Genomic DNA, 7832 nt, shown 5'->3' with positions numbered 1-7832 from the left:
GTTGATGTTGTTTTAAAAAAACTATATGTAGGCAGAGTCTAGTTTCACAAGAGTTATATTGGTAAAAAATCTATTATAATAAATATTCTTGTTTGCAAACTTATTTTTTGGTCACATAGACATAGACACAGACATAGACACAATTGTGTACTCAGAGAAAACACGGAGGTGAACAATAGCAGAAGGTATAAAAATGTGTTGAAAGTAGAAAAATACTGACATGTACTTTTGATTGTGTTGTTTAGAGTCTTTGAAAACTACACTAGTAAAAAAGAAAAATCAGCATTAGGAGACCAACTATGCATGTTGATGGGGCTGCAGCTACAGCAGCATTACAATTGTCTTTATCGGAGCAGACACATAGTTCCCCAGTTACCATTTCTCCAATGTACGAAGTTGTATACTCCCCACAACCATCCTCAAAACTGTAGTTCGACTCAGAGAGCTCTTCTAGGCAGTGACGAACATCTACAATAGTATCGACAGAGAGTATAGAGCAGCGGTTCTTAGTCTGGGATCGATCGACTCTAGGAGTTTGGTGAGTCATAATCAGTGGTTCGGTGAAGGTATATCATCGATCTTTTCGGCCACCACATAAGTGATGGCCGAAGTGAAGATTCCATGTATTTTTGTGAGCAATCCTTTTTGAGGATGCTGGACATAAACATAATGACAAGGAACAGCATTTGAAAATGACATGAGAATAGCATCTTCTAAAGTGTGGTCTTTCAAAGGCAACAGCAAATGTCACACTAATTTGCAAGGTCATGTCTTTATAAAAAGACATATAATATGTTGTGGTCCATGCATTATATGTTGGACTCAATGTGTGTTGAAATGTTCAGAACATTCCAACACACAATGTTGGAAAAATCTCAACAAATTATAGCTTGAGAAGTAAAAATATATAATATAAAATATATATGCTGACAATTGAAAATATAATATAAAAATAATGATAAAAAATGTGTAAACTAAATCCGTTTAAATTACACCTTTTGATATTTTATACTGTGTATTTTAATTACTGTTTCCGAACCTACAAAAGTTTACATTTCTGTACGGTAAAGTAATGACATCTATTGAATGTTTTCTAGTTTTTTTTATGTTGTCTATCTTTTTGTCTTGATAGTTATATCGAGTCTAAAGTACTTTTGGATCTCCTTATATATGGCTCGCTCTATTGAAAAACTCAAATATTTCTATGATGACTGGGTATATCTGATGAGCAATAATTTACCTCTACACCTATCCATACACCTGGAGTTAATATACACTTACGCTTTCTATTATACACCTACACTTTCTATTATACACCTACGCTTTCTGGTTAATACACCTACGCTTTCTGGTTAATACACCTACGCTTTCTGGTTAATATACCATATGTTAGTCAAACAAAAATATAATTTTCTAACAACCTCCAAAGTTGTGTTTATTTTTATTCACTTACATGTTGGTTCATCTTTACCATCCATGAAAAAAACAAACTTATAACATTGAGTCGATTGTACATTCTGGCAAGATATTCCACCAGGATATTGTAGGTTCTTTCCACATTTACCATCCCCAGGACCTTCACAGTCATGGCATTTTCTGTTTTGATCTGTAACTGACTCAGATATCACCATGGATACCACTAAAAAATAAATAGGCAGCAAGCTATGATAATATACCTAAAAAGCTGTGACATCTCAAAATAGCAACAACATTCTTACAAGATACAAGTTCTATCGCAATGTGTTGCCGAAGTTATTTTTATCGAATCATTTTATCAGACTTTTGGTAGAACAGCATAAAAAATTGCAGGTTTCTATGACATTTAAAAACACTAAAATATCTAATTAAACGCAATACTAAAGCTATATAAATTATAGAATTATACATAAATATAATATATAAATATTATAAATACCAGTACTATTCTTATACAAATGGTAGTCAATTGGCTCAACTTTTCCATTCATGCTTATAACTTTTAGCTAAACTTTTATGGCTTGCTAAAGCAATGTCATTTCTGAAGAAAGGTTATGAAAAGTCAGCTAGAAAAAGTGTGTAAATATTTATTGAATGCTGTCAGCTTACGTGATATTCTATTCCGTAATTCCTTGTTACTCCAAAAAAGGTTTAACACCATCTTACTAAATAACATGGTCAATGCTGCTGTTCACATCTCTCTACTGCTAACTACATTGTAGTCTGTTGTAATCGATGCTGGAAATGACAAATTAAAAGTTTAAGACTAAATATTTGAAAATTAAATAGTGAAGACATTTACAATTTACATCAGCACAATCTTTTTAGACAACTTTTGTGCTCAAAGGTATATAAACTAAAAAAATAACACAGTAAAACCTCAAACTACAATTACTTTAACCTACCAATTTTTTTACAGATAATGTAAAATTTTCGCAAGTATTTGTTTCGATATACATACAAAGTAATTTTCTGCTTTTCAATATTGATCTAGTTAAAATAATTGAGCATGGAAACCTATACTGTATTGTCAAGGTGTTTATTTTGGAGTTGTCTACTTCTGATTTGATTTTTGTCTGTGCCCTTGTGTCTATGAAGGAAATAAAAAATTTCACTTCCTGTTCCTGCACAAATTTGTTAGAGCTTATCTTATCGATTCCTTCTCTGCTATATCAAAGCAATCCTAGATTTTCAGCGTATGATGTTACAAGTTCTTAAACCATGCAATTTAGCAAATCAGCACAGGTGTACAAAGGTTCCCTTTCATATAGCTTGGTACTAGTGTGCAAAGAATCTCAAACAGAGCCTTGTACCTTTTTTAGGTTTAAAATAATGAAGTCCAATAACACTAGCAGCAACGGAAGTTACTAAAACTAGAAAAGCAATGCTTTTCTAGTTTTTGCTTTTCTTAAAATCAAATCAAAAGCTCATAACCAAGTGGATAAGCATCAGTGAATAAATTTTTTAAAAACTCTTTATGAAGCTGTCTAGTCATCAACATGACGAGAAAGTGATGTGAAGAAGTAAGCACTAAGCGCGTAAAAGGGAAAAACTTTCATTCAATTTAGAAAAATTTAAAAACACAAAGTGTGGATATAATATGCAGTATTATTAGGAACTATTGAGAAGTATGTAAGGAAGTGGAACAAAAAACGAATTATTTTGTTGTCCACTTTGGTTCAGTTCATGTAGTGATGTGTGTTGGCGTAGTGTTGTGGAGGTAAGTGGTCCTAACTGTGAAATGACAAAGCCGTGAAGTGTCGGTGTTGAAGAGGTACAAGTGAGCGTTAAAATTTAATTTTTGGGAAGTGGTAGAAGTTATGATTTAAAAATAAAAGGAGAGGTGTAGAGTGGGTTGGTGGCGTAATATAGATTGTGTTCTGACGTGATGTAGATCTGATGTGACGAGATGTAAAATTGATTGTGTTGTGACATGGCGTTATCCAAAGCTGATGCTTGGTGAGCACGGTAATGGTTCGTGGGAGAGATTTGTAGAAAAGATGAATTTGTGTATTGAGAGTGCATTTAAGAGGAGAGGTTATGAAGGTGAAGGTGGCAGTAGTTGTCCTATTATGAGAGGTAGAGCTAAGTTGATGCCGCTATTGAGAGCTATTGGGCACAATAGTAAAGAAGTATTGAAAGATGCAGGGTTTGATGTAATTGGTGTTAATTCCATTAATGAAAAGGCAAGGGGGATTTTGCAAAATTATTATGGTAAACAGGAGAGCATGTTTGTAAAGGGGCATAAGTTTTTGACGCTGGAGAGACACTTGGAGAAAGTAATAGAGAGTTCTTGCTATGAGTTGAGAGTTTAAGCAGATATGCTGGGGTAGCAAATAATGCTGATAGAGAAAGGTTTGCTCTAATAGTGGCAGTTACCGGGTTAAGAGATAGAGAAGTGAGTAGAGACTTGATGAAGAATACCAAATTGACTTGGGGGATGTTGACTGAGACATTGAAAACTCGTGTGATGGCAAATAATTCAGACGGGTTCTTGAGAGCAGATAGCAGAGGTAGCGACTTAAAAAGTAAGAATAAGTAGGAGGTAGCGAGGGTATCAGAGTGCGACAGCTATGCGCAATACCGGAGTGGTGGTGGGGATAGAGGATACGATTCAGGAGGTTGAAATTCTTCTAGAAGTAGTTCTAGAAAAGGAAAAAGTAATCCTAAGGGTGATATAAAGAATCATGGAGATAATAGTGATGACCGTGATGTTAATAGGTATAGGGCAAGGGGTCAAGCGTATAGCAAGGACAGGGACAGTAGGAGGTATAGAGAAAATAGCAGGGAGAGATATGTCTCTAGTTATAAAGCAAGTAGTAGAAAAGGTAGAGAAGATAGAGTCTGCTACGATTGCAAGCATAGTGGCCATGAGATGAGGAGCTGTCCCTCCATTAAATGTTATTCTTGTGGGCAACGAGGTCATTTATCCCGAAACTGAAAATATAAGGACAGAGAAGTAAGCTATGGCAGAAGTCGAGGTAGCAGCGGAAGGCAAGGAAGTAGCCATAACAACAGTGTTGGAAAGTATGGCAGTCGAGATAGCAGTATGGAGAGGTATTGGAGCCGAGATGGCACTCATGATGCAAGGGATAAGTAGAGTAGACCCAGAGATTACAGTATGAACAGGTATGAGAGAGACAGTCGGTATGAGAAGTGAGAGATAGATAGGCATGATGAAAGGTACAGTGACCGTAGCAGGGGTATAAGTGTAAGATTTGCTGGCTCTAGAGATAAATATGGTGAAGATCAATAACTAGGCCAGATAATTGTGCAGTATTTATAAGTTATTGGAGTAAATGTTGAGTTTACATTCGATACTGGAGCTGAGGTGTCAATAGTAACCGAGGCGACAGCTAATAGGGTAAACCTATGGTTAAAGAAGCTATCAACTTTTTTAGAAAATTCTGATGGTAGTGAGTTGAATGTGGTTGGAAGTGTGGTAGTTCATTTCGAAAGTAAACACATAACTATGGATGCTGAAGTTTACGTAATGAAAGGGTTGAGAACGAACTTTTTGGGTATAACTGAGTTGAAACAGCTAAAATTATTGGCTGTTGTAAATTCGTTATGCAAGGGCAAGTTTGAGTTCGTTAAGGAGTGTAGAAGTATTAAGCTAGTTTGGCTGTTTTTGTTGAAAGCCACTATTGCTGGGTTAAGTTGTGATGTTTCAGATGATCTTAAACTGCAAAACCTGGCAAACAAGTCTGACAGTTGAGACAGTTTAACAGGGTTGAGAAAGGTTATACAGGTCGAGATTTGTGAACTTGTGAAACCAAAGGAGTGACGAGTAATGTATGCACAGCAATAGAAAGGTATATCGAAAACCAGCACTAAGACAGTGGTGGAGACATTGGTAGTCAAGGGGGGACAACCCAAAGCACCAGAAAGGTGAACGTCTCTATGGAGCATGATAAGGAACACAGTAATGCTGAGGTAAGTGAAGGTACTAAGAAAGTGGTTGGACTAGTATCTGTAATGGAGGTGTGCTATTATTATTGGGGAGAGCGAGGCGAAAACGGAAGAGACAGAGATGAGGTTGAGGAGTCATTACTGACCCAACAAAACGTCTCTGGGCTAGTTGGGGTTGGTGGAAGTAGTGTTGGCCATGTTGTTGGTAATGGTGGCAGTGTTGGTGGTGACAGTGGAAGTATTGGTAGTGGTCAGGGTGATGGAGGTAGAGGTCAGGGTGATTAAAAAGTGAGTACGCGCTGGTAATGGTGCTGGCAGCAACAAGGAGAGTATTTTTGGCAGTTGCACAGGGTCAGACAAGCCAGAGGCATAGCTTATGGAGACTACCCTAACGGAGTCAGGTAACGAGCGACACAAGTAAGGTGAATTACTACGCCTGCTTGTTGGTAGTTATGGTGTGGCCAGAAAATAGAAAAAAGAGGACATGTTGTATTATGGGACTTGTTAGGTTCAGTCTATATCGGCGTCTGAGCTGAAAGCAGCTGCGGGTGGTCGTGGTAATTACGGGGAACAATTAAAGCTAGTGGATACAATTAGTGGATAAAGCTAGTGGATAAGATAGTATTAGGCAGTATTAGGTAGCATATAAGGAAGTGGAGCGAACGACGGATTTTTGTCTTCTCCCTCATTGCTTCAGTTCATGTAAGTTCATCCATCTATAAATCACAGGCAGTTTGATTTAACAATTGACATGGGTTTTTATTATGCGTTGCATTGTATGAACGGCTACGTCAACAAGTTCTTTTGCAACAGCCTTATAAGGACTCCGGTTCAAACCTAATACCGCTATTGATATCCCGCAATAGGCAATACTTAGAAAATGAGATTGTGACAATTGTTATAAATACAGTTTACCAGATTGCATAATACACTAATTCGCTATTGTATAGTAATTCCAATAAGTTAAAAGAGCAAAGTAAACAACAATCACCTGACGCAGCTATCAATGAGCTCAAGATATATTTCATGGATGCTCGCTTGTGTTGACGTTTACTAGCTTATCCTAGGCGTTTCGTCGCGTTTTCTAGCACTATAATTATACCCGAGTGGAACATATAATCATAATCGTAAACTCGGCATTATACAGTTTTGATAGCTCTCCGCCTACCGAATATGGCTTACATGGCTTACATTGAAATAGCATTGTCACACGATCGCGATATGGTAATACAAAGACACGGTTAGACAATGATTGCCCTTGTGGCTTGTAATCAGACGCAGATTCACGAGTACATACTGTAAATCTATTTTACAATTTGCGCAAGGCGTAACATCTGTGCGTAGATTACACGGAGGCTTTACAGTTTTAGTCGTCCCAACTTTTTCAGCTCTACGTCAGATGTTTGTATGTATGTAGCCAAGTTATCAATAGCCGTCATTTTATAGTGCTTGATACGGTTAGGGGACTTAACGTAAACTCAACTCCGGAATATGGAAAAGCAAAATGTAAGCTATTAGCCTGCGAGCCTGTTGGGCTAAAAAACCAGGTATCAATATTAGGTTGACTAAACAAACTTGCTGTTTCTCGAATCTTACGTAGGTGAAGGACATCGATAAAATCTTCGGATTAAGCATTTTTTATTTTGTACAGGGCACAAGTGAGCGTCTTGAGACAGCTTTTATCCGGTAGAGTAACACGGTGAACATAATATTTAAAAGCTATAACTTTTACATTGATTGGCTCACAAATGACTCTCGCTAAGCTGAAACATGTTTGTGCGATGAGCCCGTTTTGTCATGGTGACAAAAAGCGCAAATACAAAAAAGTGAAAGAATAAAGATTGAGCTTTATCTGTGTGGTGGTAATATATTAGTTTTTAAATGTGCAAGTCTAAAACAGCTTTTACTAAAAGTTAGCTTTTTTTGAAAACACCTTATTACAAAGATATTCCTTACTGAGAGCTGTCTTTGTTGGGAGAACACAACTCATTAAAAAAATAGTTTTCACTAGGAGTTGTCTTTGTTGGGAGAGCACAACTCGTTAAAAACTTGAACGTTTAACGCAGAATACATAAATTACATGTATTTTTAGTTGTGTTCATGTAGTAAGAAATCATAGCCTTATAATCTACAGAAATTGCCAAATTCAATTTTCTCAGCTTGAGTAATTTGCTATAATGTTCCTATTATCAATGATATACAGCCCCTATGGGGGCCAATATCATTGCTATTATCAATGATAGCTTATATGAAAGTCCGTGGCCAACACTTATAGTAATGAATGAGCAGCATTTGAATACAATTACGTACATAGAGCTCGAGATTTACTGTTACCTCTAATGATGATCACTAGTTCAGTTCTTTTCACATTTGAAAATTCGTCATTAAGTTGACTAGAAATTCCCCTGTCATACAGCCCACGACCAAAGTGATATTGGAAAAAA

The 7832-nt window shown here is 36.7% G+C and overlaps 1 long non-coding RNA gene across 1 annotated transcript; it reads right to left on the bottom strand.

Annotated features, from left to right (window-relative positions):
* Nucleotides 1-37: 37 nt before the first annotated feature.
* Nucleotides 38-6557, bottom strand: LOC137394875 (uncharacterized). Its single transcript, XR_010978398.1, has 3 exons — nucleotides 6380-6557; nucleotides 1454-1639; nucleotides 38-468 (listed from the first exon to the last, which is right to left on the bottom strand). It is a non-coding gene; the product is annotated as an uncharacterized lncRNA (long non-coding RNA).
* Between the last annotated feature and the right edge of the window lie 1275 nt (nucleotides 6558-7832).

Source organism: Watersipora subatra, chromosome 4 (assembly GCF_963576615.1).
Source record: "Watersipora subatra chromosome 4, tzWatSuba1.1, whole genome shotgun sequence".
NCBI classification, from domain to species: domain Eukaryota; kingdom Metazoa; phylum Bryozoa; class Gymnolaemata; order Cheilostomatida; family Watersiporidae; genus Watersipora; species Watersipora subatra.
This window is presented reverse-complemented; position numbering and strand designations above follow the sequence as displayed.